At 43.5% G+C, this 17,877-nt stretch overlaps 1 protein-coding gene across 3 annotated transcripts in view; it reads right to left on the reverse strand.

The window, feature by feature from the left end:
* The window catches only part of sytl2a (synaptotagmin-like 2a), a 160,025-nt gene that overhangs the window by 110,538 nt on the left and 31,610 nt on the right, over positions 1 to 17,877 (reverse strand). The window lies entirely within an intron of this gene.

Raw genomic sequence — 17,877 nt, forward strand, 5'->3', positions numbered from 1 at the left:
CAGTATTCATAATGCAACATATGTGCAATATGCATGACCAATGATAGAATCAACTGCTTTCAATTTGACTGGAAGCCGATTTTGGAAACTTGAAGGGCATTGAATTTTCGACATTCTTCCTCCTGAGTTATTTTTTAAGTTAGCAATATTAGTTAAGGCTTTGACCTATGGAGATTTAAGGACACTGGAAGATTTGCCTTGGCATGGCCAAGTGGAGTCATTAGCGTGACCCCCTAGAAGTCAAAAGTCATTGCTAAGAGTCAGTCAGTTTTCCAAGAATCCCCAAATCAAGGGGAACTACTTTTGACAGACACAATGTTATGACTCAAATGAAATGGGAAGGAAGTCAGCCTGTTGGAAGCTGTGGAATGACTTTGGACTGGTTTCTACAAAGACTACAATTTTGCAGAGCGTGGTGTAATATATACACATGGTGCAGGGTTTTCAGTCATGTTAGAAAGTTAAGGGGTGCGGAGGAAGGGAGACACTTTGTAATTTAGTGTATTAGTTGCATGCGGTTGATTGTTTTGTTTGTTACAGTAAAAGTCTTAAAATATGAAATCTAGTCAGATGATCAAATCCCCAGTGGGACTTGAACCTAAAGCCTTAGGATGCAGCTCATGGATCTAAAAGTGGCAAAAGACAACAAATGAAGAATTCCGCTTCAATGTTACACAACTCATTCTGCTAATGCTCAACCTTTGCATGAATAATGGCACTCCAGGGTATCCAGTAGGAGTCAGTTTTCAGGAAGGGGGTGGGTGGGTGGGGGGAGGCGAGAGAAATTGGACGTGGGTAGCGTATTGGAAAACAAAATCTGGGGAAAATATACCGTGTAACAAAGAGAGAGTGCATAAATTTAGTATACATCAATATAATAATGGGCCATATGTAAAGTAGTAATACTGTCCAATTCCCCAATTCAATTTGACTGAATCATGAGGAGGTCACATAGTAATTACAAGTCCACAGCTTAGGAAAGTCAATAACACATCAAATAAAGACAGATTTCAAAAGTTATGCAACAATTGCTGTCTTGTTCACTGCCTTTTGATCATTTTTAATCAAATGAAATGAAATGAAGTCAATTTTTTTTATGGATAAACAATTAAGAGTTCTTGCATCAGGCAAATTTCAGAGATTGTGGTACAATGCCTGATCTTTTCCTTTCTGGAAAGAAAGCCATGAACAGACTTAAATCTAATTGGCACCTTATATCACGAGTATGTCCTTAAACCTGATTCACAACCACTTCATTGGCCAGAATTTTTAGGAGCATCCTCCAGTTCAAAAATATTTTGTCCCCTTAATCTGCTGTAAGTGCAAGCCGATAACATCACAGTGGAGGCAACAGGACATCAAAGACAAAGCTGTTGGTCCTTACTGATCATCATCTCCTTATCCAATGAAATTTTTTAAATGGAGAAATAAAAGAGGATGAACTGATAAGGAGAGTTCAATGTCATATCAGGTACAGGAAGAAAAAGGGTGATTTAGAGAAAAGACAGGAAAAGAAAAAGTAAAAATTTTAATCTCCAATCTCCTAAAGTTGGAGCAATTCTTCCTTGCTACAAGTTCCTGGCCAATTTACACATTAGTAATGGAATGCACTGCTCACATGCTGTTATTTTCAAGAATTTCTTGCCCAGTTATTTTTGAAATACAACTTGGGTAGCCAAGGAAATCAGCCATTTTACATGCAGTAAATGACATCATAAAAAAGGCAAATAAGACAGTTACCTATTACTGTTTGAAGGAGAAATGTTGCCCAGAACACCAGAGAATTCATCACTTCAAAAAGTGCCATGGGATATTTTATATCCATCTGAACAGAAATGGGCATCTTTGTTTAAACATCTCATTTGGAAAATGGTGCTGACACCAATGCAACACCCCATGGCACTGCACTAAAGCATTCAGGCTAGGTTGTGTTTTCAAGTAATAGAGGGATGCTTGACTCGCAATGGAGTAAACTTTGCACAGAAAAAGTGGTTAATTTAACAAAAACACATTTAAACCACTTCATTCAAAATATATATCTAAAGAAAATTACACAAAACATTGAGAAACAACTACTAAGAGCATGTTCACAATCGCAGATTGTGGTACATTGTTTTGATGTTCTTTGGCAATTCGCATATGTTCCTATTCTATGAGTATGCTTCCAAAACCTCCTCTTTGGTCCTCTGGGAATCTGGTTTAAATTGAATCCAAGCTAATTCTAATGAAAATTACTTTGAGTTTGATGGCTCAAGGTGAAATTGGCTTGGTCATTTTCACTCCAATACTATTGAGCACAAAACAACTGTGCAAAACTATCTTTATTTTGGCATTAATTGCCAAGCTAGCTCAATGTTGTGAGTTAGAGATAAATTGCATCTATTTTAGTGGCGCTGCTGCTGCCGCCTAAGGAATAAATGTTAGTCAGGACACCAAGAGAGCTCTCCTAACCCAAGAGTGGCAAAGGATCCTTCATGTTCACCTGAGAGCACAGAAAAAGATTAGGTTTGGTTTTATTTAAAAAGACAGCACTTCCAACAGTTAATAATCCCACCTGACTTAGTGCCCTGTGATTAAAACCATGACCTTCTGGCTCAGAAGGAAGAGTACTATCACGAAGCCACATCTGACTAGTATTCAAGTTTACAGCTCTTTGAATTAAGGGAATGAAGATGGGGGCAGCTGATTTGGAAGAACAAGCCAAAGGCAGAGGCATGAGACATTTGTTAGGAGCTGGCAGAGACTGATCCAGAGATGTATATGGGAAGTGGAGAAATAACCAAGGGAACAATCAAGGAACATAATTTGATCTTGAGGGCAAATGAAGGAGCACAGAATGATGCAAGTGTCCACTGCTACAGCAAAACAGCAGTGGATACCTAGGAAACCAAGAATAGGCCCAACCCAGAAACTAGTGGGAAAAAAAAAAATGGAACATTAGCAATTAAATTAGGGAGCCTATGAAACAGCAAGATTAATTCAAGAGCCACGAAGCAGAAGAACTGACTGACAATTGCTTAACAGTAAAGCCATGCTCCATTTTTATTACATAAAAAGATTTGTTTAGATTCTCAATTCTATGGCCTGAATCTTCTGGTCAGCCTGTGGGGGTGGGCACTGCTCAATGACACGTAAAATGACGCGCAGTGACGTCAGGCGTGCATCCCGACGTCACCATGCGTTATTCAGATCTTCAGTTCGGCGGGCACGCATCAGAGTCAACTGCGCACCCGCCAAACTGTCAAAGGCCTATTAAGGCCATTTAAATAGCAATTAAAAGAATTAACATAGTTGTTAATCTTAATGGCAGTGCAGGGTCAGAGATCTTGGAGTGTACATACACAAATCTTGGACATTGACAAGGCTACCTAAAAAGCATATGAGATCCTGAGCTTTTAGAGGGATAGGGCCAGATTTTTGTCCACCAATGGTGACGCAAATCAGGTCACAAAACACTATGTTCTTCCAACAAAAACCAAATCATTTTCTTCTCCCTTCCCAGCCCCACAACATTTGCAGGTGGCCTTTTGGCAGGTTGGAAAGGCCTTGGGTCCAAAATGCACATGCACCTCTTTAGAAATCAGCGTTCCCATTGTGACAGCCACAAAAACTGTATTTCTTTGTACACTAATTTGCTTGCTGGTGAAAGCCCAAAACAAAAAGGACAGTTCATGACAGGGGCGTTGCCAAGAAGTTGGAATGACTACAAAATGTTTTGACACCTTTTAAGTTTCACCATTTACACACTGTATTGTGAGCATTTATTGTAAGGTAGGTCTTTTTAATGAAGTGACTCATCCTTGAGATCTGCCCTGCAAAGGCAAGTTGACCCTTACATTGACCACCACTGTTGTGTGTGGTCATGCATTACAGTAATTTTTCCAATGGACAAAGTGTTAAAATGCATTAACAATGTTAAAGAAATGTCCTGTCAGCCTCTGCTGTGATTTAAATCAACTGACAACTCTGGCTGTTAAAAACACCTGCTTTTTAAAAGTTGTAAAATCCTCTGGACCTGCTCCCCTCCAATAATTGAAAGGCACTCTGCCTAGAAATAGAAACGAGACACTATTCTATTCTGTCAGTTTCAGGCAATGTAGCTGGAAGTTTTCATATGACAGCTGTAGCTATTATGTATGCTTTGGTTGGGTTTTAGAAGCTGTTAATGGCTTCAGATCAGTAGGTAGTCTATTGATACAAGAAGAATTGAAATTTCAAGGAGGCTCTGACAACAGAATGTGTTTTTGATTTGGTTTCTTGTTTGCTTACAAGACTAATAGGCAACTAACTGGAGTGAGCATTTCCAGTATCACTGATTGCCTTGAAGTTCAGAGTTTGTTAGATTGGGAAAAACAATTTTATAATAATTTCCATTGCTACTGCACTGCTCCTGAGGATTGTACATAGCCACTTACCCAGTAGGCACTATGGAAGATACATATAGAGGTGACATAGGGAAATCTGAAGTGGCATGGGGTGGGGAGGGCTGAGGCTTAGGAGACTTTTAAACGATGTTGGCAGCTGGGCTGCTGTTGAAGAACTGAGACAGGCCTTCTAACTGGCCTTCCTTCATACCCACTCATACACTCCATCATTGGTGACACTCCATTGTGGATGACAAAGTGCACTGCCAACCTGACCCATGTGAATGATCCAGAGCAAAGCCACATATGGCTAGGGTGTGCATTTTGGAAGATGTAAAAATGTACTGTCAATTTTTCCTTGAGCCCACATGAAAATCTAGACCACAGAATCCAAAGGCATCATTGTTATGATAAATCTTTAAAAAATAATGGAATCAGGGAGAGTACTATTTTCAGTTCTAGGAACCATGCATTAGGGGAGGTAAGGCATGGAGAATTGCAGAAAAAAATTACTAGAATGGTTAATAGTGAAAGGCTTCAGTTACATACAATACTAGAGAAGCTTGGGTGGTTGATAGAGCAGGCAAGGTGAAGGGCAAATTTAAGGATTAGTGAAGAAGAATGAATCAGTGGCAGTGTGGGGATTAACTGAAAAGCTCCTTCAAAAGAAGGTTGAGCCAAATGGCTGTATGATTTCAATTTTATGAATCATCTTTATGTGTAACCCACAACACAGATAGGTGAGAGTTTCCAGATTTAAAAACTGGAAGGATTTTGCAGATTACTGCTGTCAAATCCAAAGAAGTCTACAAAACAAATCTCACCTTCAGCAGCTTCCCTTTAAAACAACCATTTTTGCCACTGACATATGTGATATTTTGTCATTATAGTAGGCAATGATACAAATATGGAAGCTGTGGAATTTAGCATGTATGTCATCACAACCGCACTATGATTTAAATACTCGACATGTTTGATGATAAGGCAGGTTAAGAAGTTCCAAGACTAGCTAGAATTTCTGATTTCCCCCCTTTATTTTCATATGGGAAATGATGGGTAGTATGCTGTGCCATGGCAGGGAAAGTAGTCAGCAGCCGTATTTATGTTGGGGGTTACATGGAGAAATGTGACTTTTAGCAGCTCCTAATCATTCCTTTTCCCAAGCACTCTTGCAAGACCCTACCCATTATGTCCCCTACCCATTTCCCTTCCTACCAATACTTCAACTCCTATTGTGCCTCTTCACCCTAGAGTGATCCATCCAACTCTTGCACCCTCCACTCCAAAAATCCACTGTCCACTCACCTCAGCAGTAATCCTCAATCTACACTCTTACACTTCCAATTTTCCACAAAGGAGAGTGTGTGCATCTCACATTTAACCAGTTTATTTTATTTTCTCACCTTATTCATTTTCAAGAGGTTTGGTTTGCTTGCAAAATTAAATGTGTTTTTAACTAAATAAAATAAATCAAAAAGGAATGTGGAAATAAACTGTACACCTTCCTATTTCCTTGTTTGAAACTAGAACTGTTGTCTCAAAAGGGTGTTTATTTTATTATTTCACAGGATATGGGCTTCACTGGCTAGTCCAGCATTTTTATTGCCCATCTCTAATTGCCCTTAAGGTGGTGGTGAGCCACCTTCTTGAACTGCTACAGTCCATGTGGTGTAGGTACACCCACAGTGCTGTTGGGGGGAGAGTTTTCCAGGATTTTGACCCAGTGACAGTGAAGGAATGGCAATATAGTTCCAAGTCAGGACAGTTGAGTGGCTTGGAGGGCAACTTCCAGATGTTGGTGTTCCTATGTACTTGCTGCCCCTGTCCTTCTAGGTGGTAGTGGTCATGGGTTTGGAAGGTGCTATTGAGGGAACCTTGGTGAGTTGCTGCAGTGCATCTTGTAAATGATACACACTGCTGCCATTGTGAATCGGTGGAGGGAGTGGATATTGAACATGGTGGATGGGATGCCAATCAAGCAGACTGCTTTTTCCTGGGTGGTGTCGAGCTTCTTGTGTTGTTGGAGCTGCAGTCACCCAGGCAAGTGGAGAGTATTCCATCACACTCCTGACGGACTTGTGCCTTGTGGATGGTGTTCAGGCTTTGGGGAAATCAGGAGGAGGGTTCTTCTCCATAGAATTCCAGCCTCTGACCAGCTCTTGTAGACAGTGTTGTAGACGGCTAGTCAAGTTCAGTTTCTGGTCAATTGTAACCCCCAGGATATTGATAGTGGGGGATTCAGCAATGATAATGCCATTGAATGTCAAGGGGAGATAGTTGGATTCTCTTGTTGGAGATGGTCATTGCCTGGCACTGGTGGCACATATGTTACTTGCCACTTATCAGTCCAAGCCTGAATGTTGTCCAAGCCAGTCTGCTTCGGTGCCTGAAGAGTCATGATTGGTTCTGAACACTGTGCAATCATCCACCCTATGGGGCCCAAGACACTACCATGAGGAACTCCTGCAGTGTTGTCCATGGACTGAGGTGATTGACCTACAACAACCAAATCCATCTTCCTTTTTGCCATGTATAACACCAACCCAATTCCCATTGGCTCCAGTTCAGCTTGGGCTCTTTGATACTGCACCCCCTCAAATGCTGCCTTGATATCACTTTCACTTCATCCCTGGAATTCAGCTCTTTTGTCCATGTTTGGACTAAGGCTGTAATGAGATCAGGAGCCTTTTACATGGCACTTGATGATAACACCTTTTGAAAGTCAGTGTACACCACATGAGCCACATTACCCTCATCAACCCTCTTAAATAACTTGATTGTTTTAAAGGCAAATCATAGTTAACTGAAATCTCAATCTGTGCTGTCTTTCCTTAATTAATCCACACTTGTCAAGCAACTATTAATTTGTCCCACATTATCATTTCAAAAAAGCTTTCCCACCACTGACGTTAAATGCAGTGGTCTGTAGTTGCTGGTATTATCCTTATACTTTTTTTTGGAACGCGAGTGCAACATTTGCAATTCTCCATTCCTTTTCTGCCACTTCTGTATCCAAGGAGGATTGGATAATTATAACCAGTGCAATTTCCACTCTCCCTTCCCTCAGCATCCTCAGGTGCATTGATCTGCTCATGATGACTTAACATTAAGTACAGATACCTCTTTTTCAATTTTCAGTTCATCCAGTGCCTCTACTGCCTCTTCTTTCAGTATGACTTTGCATTAGGTTTACCAAGGAAAATGCTGCTGCTGCCACCAAAGTATTCATTTAATATCTATTCCCATACACAAATCCCCTTTTAGGTCCCCAAATTAGCCCTATCCTATTTGACCATCCTTTTACTAGTTATATGCCCATCAAAAATTTTTGGATTCCCTCTTATGCTAGTTGGCAATCTCGTCACTTCCCATACTCTTGGATGCTCTTATGTTTTTTCAAAACTTTGGACGTTCTACATCTAGCCCGATTCACACTTGTATCATCAGCCTGACATTTCATAAGCACTATGTTTCTGTTTTACCATCATCCAGGAAGCTTTCACTTTGTTTTTTCCTACCGGTTTCCCTAGTGAAAATGTACCTACGACTGTATGCCCTACTGGAAATGTATCTCGATCATACCAGAATTCTCTCCTCTTTAAAAGGCAGCCCATTGTTTAATTAGTTTTACTTGTAAATCTTCGATTCTAAAGTTACCTCATCAGATCAGTTCTCACCCCACTGAAGTTGGCCCTCCTTGAATGAGTTATGTTTATTCTGGATTGCTCCTCATCTTTTTCCATAGCTAACCCAAACCTTGTGATACCATGGTCACTGTCCCCTAAATGTTCCCTTACTGATATTTCACTTGTCCCACCTCATTCCCAAGAGCCAGATTCAGCAATGCCGCCTTCCTCATTGGGCTGGAAACACAGATGCGGAAAATTCTCATGAACACTCCAGAAACTCTTGCCTCTGTGCTGCTCACAACAATCACCCTAATGTAGACTGCGATAGTAAAAGCCCCTCGTTAACTATTTTTCTATAGATTTTGTACCTCTAGTTTCTTGCAAATTTGTTCCTCTATTTTTCCCACTCATTGGTAGCATTTAATACACATCCAGTAGTATAATGGTACCTCGACTGTTCGAGCTAACCAAATAGATTCTGTCCTTGACCCCTCTCAGGCATCCTCTCCCTCTCTCCAAAGAGCATATTATACCTAAAGTCAATACCATCACCATTCCTGCTTTCTTTCCTTCCCTACTTTTGCTGAGCACTTCATATCCAAGGCTACTCAGTATATCGTCCTGCCCTTTTGAGCCAGATTTTAATTATCGCCACAACATCAAATTCCCACATGGATGCCTGAAGCTTACCTTTATTTACCACACTCTGCAATCAGTGTAAACCCAACTTGGGTCTTGCGAATTCCCTCTTACTCTGACCCCATCCAAAACCATACTATTTCTTACTGTAATGCCAATGATCTAATTGTTTTTAGACTTGGTTTTCCCCATTCTAATATGTTACCTCTTGGTGCCCAGAAGAAACCAATCCAAACAGGGATGTGCAAGATGTATCCAGCTGTGGCAGAATCCAAACCATAAACACATTAATAAATTCACTAATAAATCCAATAAGTAATCAAGGAAAACCACATGACTCAAGAGTGGTGAGAATGTGGAACTTACTACCACAAGAGTGGTTGAAGTGAATAGTGCAGTCACATTTAAAATAGGAAGACAGCAAGTACTTCTTGGAGAAAGGAATACAAGAATATGTTCATAGGGCAAGATGAAGCAAAGCAAGAAGAGGATCCCGTGAAGCATGAACACTAACAGACCTGTGTGTTGTAAAATTCTGTAAGAGGTACCTGGCAATGGCGAGATTTGAACTCAATTTCAGAGTTCTATTTCGTACCATAACTACTAGGCTATGATACTCTAAAATGAGGTTCAAACCACATCCTTGGACTACATAATACAATTTTGGGTCACAGCTCTTGTTGCAAGTTGGAGGTTAAGATGATAATGCTTTAATTTTTTTAAATTAAAGATAAAGCGGAGCATGTAACTTATTAGTTCTGCCCAATGACATGACGTGACCTGGCTACCATGAGGACTGGACGCCCAGGTTAAGTCCTATTGAAATCAAATGTCAGCTTTCACAGAGAGCAAGAAGCACCAGGCAGAATGCAGGTGGGAGTACATTCTCTGGTTTAAGAGATGCGACCTATGGAGATTTAAAGACACTGGAAGATTTGCCTTGGCATGGCCAAGTGGAGTCATTAGCGTGACCCCCTAGAAGTCAAAAGTCATTGCTAAGAGTCAGTCAGTTTTCCAAGAATCCCCAAATCAAGGGGAACTACTTTTGACAGACACAATGTTATGACTCAAATGAAATGGGAAGGAAGTCAGCCTGTTGGAAGCTGTGGAATGACTTTGGACTGGTTTCTACAAAGACTACAATTTTGCAGAGCGTGGTGTAATATATACACATGGTGCAGGGTTTTCAGTCATGTTAGAAAGTTAAGGGGTGCGGAGGAAGGGAGACACTTTGTAATTTAGTGTATTAGTTGCATGCGGTTGATTGTTTTGTTTGTTACAGTAAAAGTCTTAAAATATGAAAACTAGTCAGATGATCAAATCCCCAGTGGGACTTGAACCTAAAGCCTTAGGATGCAGCTCATGGATCTAAAGGTGGCAAAAGACAACAAATGAAGAATTCCGCTTCAGTGTTACACAACTCATTCTGCTAATGCTCAACCTTTGCATGAATAATGGCACTCCAGGGTATCCAGTAGGAGTCAGTTTTCAGGAAGGGGGTGGGGAGGGGGGGAGAAATTGGACGTGGGTAGCGAATTGGAAAACAAAATCTGGGGAAAATATACCGTGTAACAAAGAGAGAGTGCATAAATTTAGTATACATCAATATAATAATGGGCCATATGTAAAGTAGTAATACTGTCCAATTCCCCAATTCAATTTGACTGAATCATGAGGAGGTCACATAGTAATTATGAGTCCACAGCTTAGGAAAGTCAATAACACATCAAATAAAGACAGATTTCAAAATTTATGCAACAATTGCTGTCTTGTTCACTGCCTTTTGATCATTTTTAATCAAATGAAATGAAATGAAGTCAATTTTTTTTATGGATAAACAATTAAGAGTTCTTGCATCAGGCAAATTTCAGAGATTGTGGTACAATGCCTGATCTTTTCCTTTCTGGAAAGAAAGCCATGAACAGACTTAAATCTAATTGGCACCTTATATCACGAGTATATCCTGTTGAATTAAGGGAATGAAGATGGGGGCAGCTGATTTGGAAGAACAAGCCAAAGGCAGAGGCATGAGTCAGTTGTTAGGAGCTGGCAGAGACTGATCCAGAGATGTATGTGGGATGTGGAGAAATAACCAAGGGAACAATCAAGGAACATAATTTGATCTTGAGGGCAAATGAAGGAGCACAGAATGATGCAAGTGTCCACTGCTACAGCAAAACAGCAGTGGATACCTAGGAAACCAAGAATAGGCCCAACCCAGAAACTAGAGGAAAAAAAATGGAACATTAGCAATTAAATTAGGGAGCCTATGAAACAGCAAGAATAATTCAAGAGCCACGAAGCAGAAGAACTGACTGACAATTGCTTAACAGTAAAGCCATGCTCCATTTTTATTACATAAAAAGATTTGTTTAGATTCTCAATTCTATGGCCTGAATCTTCTGGTCGGCCTGTGGGGGTGGGCGCTGCTCGATAACGCATAAAATGACCCGCAGTGACGTCAGGCGTGCATCCCGACGTCACCATGCATTATTCAGATCTTCAGTTCGGCGGGCACGCATCAGAGTCAGCTGTGCACCCACCAAACTGTCAAAGGCCTATTAAGGCCATTTAAATAGCAATTAAAAGAATTAACATAGTTGTTAATCTTAATGGCAGTGCAGGGTCAGAGATCTTGGAGTGTACATACACAAATCTTGGACATTGACAAGGCTACCTAAAAAGCATATGAGATCCTGAGCTTTTAGAGGGATAGGGCCAGATTTTTGTCCACCAATGGTGATGCAAATCAGGTCACAAAACACTAAACATTGTTCTTCCAACAAAAACCAAATCATTTTCTTCTCCCTTCCCAGCCCCACGACATTTGCGGGTGGCCTTTTGGCAGGTTGGAAAGGCCTTGGGTCCAAAATGCACATGCACCTCTTTAGAAATCAGCGTTCCCATTGTGACAGCCACAAAAACTGTATTTCTTTGTACACTAATTTGCTTGCTGGTGAAAGCCCAAAACAAAAAGGACAGTTCATGACAGGGGCGTTGCCAAGAAGTTGGAATAAGTACAAGATGTTTTGACACCTTTTAAGTTTCACCATTTACACACTGTATTGTGAGCATTTATTGTAAGGTAGGTCTTTTTAATGAAGTGACTCATCCTTGAGATCTGCCCTGCAAAGGCAAGTTGACCCTTACATTGACCACCACTGTTGTGTGTGGTCATGCATTACAGCACTTTTTCCAATGGACAAAGTGCTAAAATGCATTAACAATGTTAAAGAAATGTCCTGTCAGCCTCTGCTGTGATTTAAATCAACTGACAACTCTGGCTGTTAAAAACACCTGCTTTTTAAAAGTTGTAAAATCCTCTGGACCTGCTTCCCTCCATTAATTGAAAGGCACTTTGCCTAGAAATAGAAACAAGACACCATTCTATTCTGTCAGTTTCAGGCAATGTAGCTGGAAGTTTTCATATGACAGCTGTAGCTATTATGTATGCTTTGGTTGGGTTTTAGAAGCTGTTAATGGCTTCAGATCAGTAGGTAGTCTATTGATACAAGAAGAATTGAAATTTCAAGGAGGCTCTGACAACAGAATGTGTTTTTGATTTGGTTTCTTGTTTGCTTACAAGACTAATAGGCAACTAACTGGAGTGAGCATTTCCAGTATCACTGATTGCCTTGAAGTTCAGAGTTTGTTAGATTGGGAAAAACAATTTTATAATAATTTCCATTGCTACTGCACTGCTCCTGAGGATTGTACATAGCCACTTACCCAGTAGGCACTATGGAAGATACATATAGAGGTGACATAGGGAAATCTGAAGTGGCATAGGGTGGGGAGGCCTGAGGCTTAGGAGACTTTTAAACGATGTTGGCAGCTGGGCTGCTGTTGAAGAACTGAGACAAGCCTTCTAACTGGCCTTCCTTCATACCCACTCATACACTCCATCATTGGTAACACTCCATTGTGGATGACAAAGTGCACTGCCAACCTGACCCATGTGAAAGATCCAGGGCATATGGCTAGGGTGTGCATTTTGGAAGATGTAAAAATGTACTGTCAATTTTTCCTTGAGCCCACAGAATCCAAAGGCATCATTGTTATGATAAATCTTTAAAAAATAATGGAATCATGGAGTACTATTTTCAGTTCTAGGAACCATGCATTAGGGGAGGTAAGGCATGGAGAATTGCAGAAAAAAATTACTAGAATGGTTAATAGTGAAAGGCTTCAGTTACATACAATACTAGAGAAGCTTGGGTGGTTGATAGAGCAGGCAAGGTGAAGGGCAAATTTAAGGATTAATGAGGAAGAATGAATCAGCGGCAGTGTGGGGATTAACTGAAAAGCTTCTTCAAAAGAAGGTTGAGCCAAATGGCTGTATGATTTCAATTTTATGAATTATCTTTATGTGTAACCCACAACACAGATAGGTGAGAATTTCCAGATTTAAAAATTGGAAGGATTTTGCAGATTACTGCTGTCAAATCCAAAGAAGTCTACAAAACAAATCTCACCTTCAGCAGCTTCCCTTTAAAACAACCATTTTTGCCACTGACATGTATGATATTTTGTCATTATAGTAGGCAATGATACAAATATGGAAGCTGTGGAATTTAGCATGTATGTCATCACAACCGCACTACGATTTAAATACTTGACATTTTTGATGATAAGGCTGGGAAAGAAGTGCCAAGACTTGCTAGAATTTCTGATGTAGTAGTTTTGGGGTGGAAACCCAGTGGCCTAGGGCCCATCCTAAACTCCTGCACCACAGGTGCCAAGAGGCAGCTTCTGCCCTTCTTTATCCAAGAATCTCAGGGCCTCAGTTTTTCTCATCTATTTTCATTGTTTACTCCTTTACTACTGAAAATCTACCTCATGGGGAGAATTTTCCCCATGTTGGATGGGCCGTGCAGGAGCGGGCGTGCGCGGTCCTGATCGCCGCTCACGATAGGGCCCGCACTGCCATTTTACGCGGGTGGCCCACCTAGTGTAGTGCATGGCTCCCGAGGATAGCAGGAGCGGGTGGGTGGCGGGTACCCAGACCACCAGGTCCAATGGCGACCCGGCAGCCTGTTTAAAATTAAGGCCTGGCAGCCTTTGCAATGTGCATCACGCAAGTCCGGAGAATAGGCCATTGGGGCAGGCCAGGCCAGAGGGTAGGCTAGTGGGACAGTGTACCCCTCATTTCTCCGATAAGTGCCTAGCTGCCCTCCTGGAGGAGGTGGCAGCGCAGTGGGAGGTCCTTCTTCCGAGGGGAGACGCAGGAGCCTCCCGACCTGAACAAACGTGCGTAGGAGGTGGCTGAGAGTGAGTGTCAGCTCCCATGATGTGGTGTGGTGCACATGGATCCAGTGCCGCAAAAGATTCAACGACATCTTGCGCTCAGGAAGGGTGAGTACCATGTTGCCTCAGGTCACTTAATGCAGCTGCCACCCCTTTCCTCCTCCCTCCCACTGGGAGCTGAGTACAGTGATGGCATTTAATCCTTCACGGCATGTATCCCTCGCTGGGTGTGCCAGCAGATACCTCCCATGCCTAGTTCACCGAGAGGGTTGAGCTAGGGTGTGTTCTGCATCCGCAGCCACAGCATGTGTGACGTGACACTGATGCCCAGAGTATAGAATGGGGGTGAAAGTCAAGGGTTGGCACCTAGGCATAGTGCTGGAACTGGGAAGCATGTCAAATTCTGGGTACCAATATGCTGGGAGGGGACTTCCAGTTGGCGGGGCACCAATCCATCTGTTGATCTTTGTGCTCCACATGCTTGTGCCTCCTTGCTTAGCAAAGTAACACCTTGTGGTGCCACATGTGAAGGAGGCAGCATTTGGGCAATGGCAAGGGGGGATGCAATTTGGGAGGGTCAGCCCTGGCTTCTTTAGTTGAGTGCGCAGCAGCTGCAGGATGACAAAGAATTGGAGTCCTGTAATGTTCCACTGTGGCTGGGTTGGCAGGGATGCAATAGGAATTCAGGTGCAGGCTGGACTAATCAATGCTCTTCTCTCCTTTTCAGAAGACTGCGCACAATTCCACAGGATGGATGCAGACCGGCAGAGGCCAGGCCCAGTTGGCAATCCTAAAACCTTACGAGCAGCAGGCCATGGATCTGGAGAGGTGTCATGGCCCCAGATCCACCAGTGGCGGTGAGGCTGGGGTGCCATGGGGGAGGTATGTTTGGTGAGCACTCAAGTCACCATGTGTGACCCAGAAGCCATGGCAATGCTGAAGGCTCAGGTGATTGAAGTTAGCAACATGGGTTGACCACTGATTATGGAAGGATGAGCGCATGATGATCCAGGGGAACGGCATTCAAATTGGAATTGTCAGCACCGTAATCAAATGTCCTTTTCCTTCCTTTCAGCATCACCGGAGCATGGCCAAGAGGAGGCCCCATAGGAAATTCACTCAGCATCACGCCATCTCAGCCAGGCAGGCACCAGTGCAGATACTAGCATCTCGGTGCCCAGGGCGCTGGCAGTCAGAGGACTGCTGGGGGCCAGGTACATGCTTGGTCAGTGGCTGATGTGCCTCTGGAGCCATCTGAGGCAGCAAACGCTGGAAGTGCAGCAGAACAATCTGGTGGAGATACATGAGGCTATGCGTGGCATGGTGCCCGTGCTTGAGGAGTCCATGCGGAGCATCAGCGATGCATTGAGTCTCATAGCCAAGCACCATGCTTCCTCCATGGAAGGACTGGCGACTCACATGGAGAGCTCCTCCAAGAGAACAATCAGGCCTCCTGGGGTTGCGCTCAGACCTACAAGCCCTCACAGCGGCATTGACCTCAGCTGGTCAGTGCCAGTGTGGAGATGGTTTGGGTACCATGAATCCCAGCTTGGTGCCCATCCATCTACCATGAGCAGGAAGGTCCAAAGCAACCTCACTGGGGAGAAGCCAGCTGTGGAACTGGCCACTCCCTCCCAGGCAGGGCTAAAGGCTCCACGGGCCAGAGGATGTCAGCCAAGGTAAATCGAGGCCAACAGGACAGCACAGTGAGCAGGCTGTCTCAGATGCGAATGCCAACAAGGGGACAGCACCTAGACGTAGCATGCAGGGGGACAGAACCTAGACATGGCACCCATAAATTTACGTTTAAGGCACACCTCTCTGGTTTCTCACCGGTGCTTATGTTGGCCCATAGTAGTTTATCCCACAGCACCTTCCCAAGCAACCGCAGAAGGTGCAACACCTGCCCCTTCACTTCCCCTCTCCTCACCGTCCAAGGGCTCAAACATTCCTTTCAAGTGAAGCAGCATTTCACTTGCACTTCCCTCAATTTAGTCTACTGCATTCGCTGCTCCCAATGCAGTTTCCTCTACATTGGAGAGACCAAACGCATTCTGGGTGACCGCTTTGCGGAACACCTTTGGTCTGTCCGCAAGCATGACCCAGACCTCCCTGTCGCTTGCCATTTCAACACACCACCCTGCTCTCATGCCCACATGTCCGTCCTTGGCCTGCTGCATTGTTCCAGTGAAGCTCAACGCAAAATGGAGGAACAGCACCTCATCTTCCGACTAGGCACTTTACAGCCTTCCGGACTGAATATTGAGTTCAACAACTTTAGATCATGAACTCTCTCCTCCATCCCCACCCCCTTTCCGATCCCCCCTTTTCCAATAATTTATATAGATTTTTCTTTCCCCACCTATTTCCATTATTTTTAAACGTATTTCCATCCATTGTTTTATCTCAACCTTTTAGCCTATTTTGATCCCTTCCCCCCCACCCCACTAGGGCTATCTGTACCTTGCTCATCCTGCTTTCAACCCTTAATGTCATTATTAGCACATTTCTTAGCTAATATCACGACCATCAACACCTCTTTGTCCTTTTGTCTATGACATCTTTTGGCAAACTCCACCTATCACTGGCTCTCTATCCAGCTCTACCTGTCCTACACCACCTTAAACCAGCTTATATTTCACCTCACTTCTATTTTTCCTTAGTTCTGTTGAAGAGTCATACGGACTTGAAATGTTAACTGTGTTCCTCTCCGCAGATGCTGTCAGACCTGCTGAGTTTTTCCAGGTATTTTTATTTTTGTTTTTGTTGTAGTTTATTGAAGACTTGGTGATGTCCAACATTTTTTTTTTGGTTTATGTTCCCTCAATAAATTGTGACATGTTGCCATGCCTAAGGGCGATTCCCTGCAAGTGGATGGGAGCCCATGATGTTATGAGTGAGTTGTTTGACATTGAGTTTTATTGACAAGGGCCTTAGTTAATGTTACTATCCAGGCAGATTTAGCACTCAGGTTATCAAGTATGGAGCCAGTAGACCTGGCGTGTGTTGAAGGTCCATCTGTGGTGGGCTAGCTGAAGGTTCTTTGGTTTAAAGCCTCCCAGGTGTCCTTGCCTCCCTGGAGTATGCCTGGATCAGCGTCTACCCCCTCAGCCTTCTCCTGTGCATTCTCATCCTCGGACTCACTGCTGACTGTGCATCCGGAGCAACTGCGTCTAGGTCTTCCTCGTCCACTGCGTCACCCCTTTCCAGTGCCAGATTTTGGAGAGCGCAGCATGCAACCACTATCAGTGACACGCGATCTGGGGGTATTGGAGTGTGCCCCCTGAGCAGTCCAAGCATCAGAAGCGCATCTCAAAACCGATGGTTCTCTCCGCCACAGCCCTTGGAGGCATGGCTCCTATTCTATTGCTACTCAGCCTCTGTTCTTGGATAGCAGAGATGTGTCATGAGCCACCTTTTGAGGGGATAGCCCTGGTCACCCAGCAGCATCCATCCAGCTATGCTGGATCACTGAAGAGCCTCGGCACCTGGGAGTGTCCAAATATGTAAGCGTCGTGGGAGCTGCCCGAGTATCTTGCACAGACTTGCAGAGTGTGTGAACACAAGCTGCAGATTCTGCAAGTTCAAGGAGCGGAATCCCTTCCTGTTGACAGGCTCACCTGCTGGCGCCTTGATGGCCATGTGTGCAGTCAAAAACCTGGACGCAGAGGAAGCCAGCAATTGGTGCGGAGCCTCTGGCTCGCTGTCTGGCTGGCCTCATCCAAGTCCCAGCGGTCGTGGATGAAAGTCAATGCATGCCTGAATAGAATGTCTGTCATCTGCTTGACACAAGTGTGGACAGCTGATTGATCTCTGCAGAGTCTCACACCCACCAACCCCTGGAAAGAATCGGAGGCAAAGAGGTTGAGGGCAGCTGTGACCTTTTAGAGCCACTGGCATGGGGTGCCCACCCACAGTTTGCGGAAATCTCAGGGCCTATCATCTGACAAACGGAGGTGACTGTCTCCCTTGAGAGACGGAGCCTCCTTCGGCATTGC

Source organism: Cetorhinus maximus, chromosome 7, assembly GCF_964194155.1.
Source record: "Cetorhinus maximus chromosome 7, sCetMax3.hap1.1, whole genome shotgun sequence".
Classification (NCBI taxonomy): domain Eukaryota; kingdom Metazoa; phylum Chordata; class Chondrichthyes; order Lamniformes; family Cetorhinidae; genus Cetorhinus; species Cetorhinus maximus.